The 2249-nt window shown below is 46.0% G+C and overlaps 1 protein-coding gene across 12 annotated transcripts in view; it reads right to left on the bottom strand.

Moving 5' to 3' along the window:
- The window catches only part of RAPGEF5 (Rap guanine nucleotide exchange factor 5), a 416073-nt gene that overhangs the window by 375634 nt on the left and 38190 nt on the right, over positions 1–2249 (bottom strand). The window contains exons 3-4 of one of the 12 annotated variants that reach the window (XR_002780773.1): positions 636–678; positions 325–549 (exon numbers count right to left, since the gene is read on the bottom strand). The exons of 10 other annotated variants lie outside the window; for them this stretch is intronic. The gene's annotated coding sequence lies outside the window, so the exon portion shown is untranslated. Of the gene's footprint in view, positions 1–324; positions 550–596; positions 679–2249 lie in introns of those variants that run through there. One more of the 12 variants, XR_002780774.1, reaches the window with a different exon arrangement.

Here is a 2249-nt window from a genome sequence, read left to right on the forward strand (position 1 = left end):
AGTGTTTTAGGAAAAGAATTTGAACAGAGATGAGAAGAGGCCAGATAAATATGTGATACAGAAACCAAGGGGAGAACATCTCAAGAAAGAGGAACTGGTCAACCATATCGAGTGCAACTGAGAAACCAAAAAAGATGCCAAGAGGGAACCATTGACCCTGTTTGGAGCCCATTCAGTGGTGTGGTGGAGATGAAAACTCATCGGAGTGGGCTGAGGACAGAACGAGAGATGAAACACAGACCATGAAGTTAGCTAACTCTTTCAAAGAATTTTTCAGTGACGGGAAACAAGGCACAGAGCAATCACTAAAGGGGATATGAGATCTTTTTTTTTTTTTTTTAGATGCATTACATTAAGTCATTTCTCTATGCTGTTGGGGAAGGTCCAGAGGAGACGGAGAAGTCAGCGATGCACAAGAGGAAGGAGGTGACTGCGGGGCTGACATCCTTGAGGAGACGAGAGGGGATGGGATCCGGAAGGTACACATACGTCTCCGCAAGTGACACCTCTTTATTTAATACAGAACTGACTCAGCAAATAAAGCGAAACCTGTAAAGGTGGAAACAGAGAGCAACGTTGTTCTTTCCCCCCTCCAGCCCCTGAAACTAGTCCTCTGAACTTGCACTCCACAGCACCTGCATGAAAACTCCAGACCATCTCACAGCTCGTCCGGTTACTCTTGAATAACAAACAACGACAACGACAAAACACTGATTGCATTTAGTACCCAGTATATTAGCAAAACTCCAAAATTTATTGTAGTTCCTCCCATCCCCCGGCTCTGGCCCACCCCATGGCAAGAAGGGGTGGGGGAAGGAGAGGTTGTCTCCCTTCTCGCTTGCTCCACCTCATGGACCAGTTTCACACCTGCGTTTTGCCCCTTCCAGGGCTGGAGGCTGGTCGGGAGGGAAGGGAAAGGAAAGAATGGTGTTGATTGGTGAGTTATACTGTGGCATCAATGTCCTTTCAGGGTACATAATTTAAATGCTAATTTTCTCTCTTCTCAAGCATTTTTATGGATTCTTCAAGGACTTCCTTTAGCCAAGAATCTCCCAAAGACAGCAGCTAGATTCCTGCCCTGTGGATTCTGATCAGTCACCCCCATCTGTTGGGGATCACCTCTCCCCTCCAGGCAGTCCTTTTGGATAGAGTCCATTATAAAATGAATCAGTCTGGGCCCTTTCATGGGGTCCTCATTTGACCACCTCATCTGACACCCTTGCTCCGCCAAACTCTCAAAGCACAGCCCATGACCAACAAACTCTCTACTCCATGGCTCCAGAGTAGCAAGCTAGAGACAGTTTCTCCGCTGCAGACTCTCTAGATGTCCCCTCGCACTCCAGGGATACATGACGACTTCTTCGGGAACTTCTCTTATAGATCTCCTTAGTTGCTTTGAATGGCAGAAACATTCCCTCCCTTCACCCTGTGCCTCCCCATCGACAACCCTCTCCAAAAGCACTCCAATCCTGGCATTTCTTACCACGTCTATAATGTCATTTGGAGGTGACCCAGGGGCTAATGCCAGCAGAACAGAAGTCACAGCCTCTAAGCATATCCTGCACAGGTGGTCTAATACCCCTCTTTGAGATGCTGGAATATTTGATTGACTTGGGGCCTCTCCCAAAACTCTGAGAGCCAAAGAGTCCCATTTTAACATTCTATAGGAAAAGAAGGATGGTGTGGCCGCTGTGGCTAGACTCAGCCCAATATTGCCTTTGACTTCCATAAATTATTTCTTCCAGCACCACACACATCCTTCTTCCTAACCATTCATTTTCTTATATTTTGGAGCAGGAGAAACCAGAGGAAACAGGGTGACCACATATCACTACAAAGCTGTTCACCGCACAGGGGCCGCTGGCTGAGGAGCCAAGCAGTGAAAGAGATATAACCCAAAGCCCCTATCTGGGGGCTGCATTATTCCTGAGGGGCACTTGTTTTATTTAATTCACAGAAAAGGGCCTTGTGAGTTAGCAGAAGCCCTGGAAAGACACTACGAAAGCATAAGAGTCATTGCTAGTACAAATAGAATTATAATGACTCTGGGGTAGAAGAAAGAGCATTGGGATAGTAATATGGTTCTTATCTGTATTCAATATCATGATGTGACCAAACAGAGAAAATCCAGAAGGAACACTGATTGGAGGGTGAGAAAAGGGGTGACCAAAGACAGGGTCAAATAAGAAGGAATGACCGGTATTTCAACAAGGTTAAAAAGTTAATTAGTTGCAGCCAGCTTAATTCAA

This window comes from Pteropus vampyrus, unplaced genomic scaffold (genome assembly GCF_000151845.1).
Source record: "Pteropus vampyrus isolate Shadow unplaced genomic scaffold, Pvam_2.0 Scaffold69, whole genome shotgun sequence".
NCBI classification, from domain to species: Eukaryota; Metazoa; Chordata; class Mammalia; order Chiroptera; family Pteropodidae; genus Pteropus; species Pteropus vampyrus.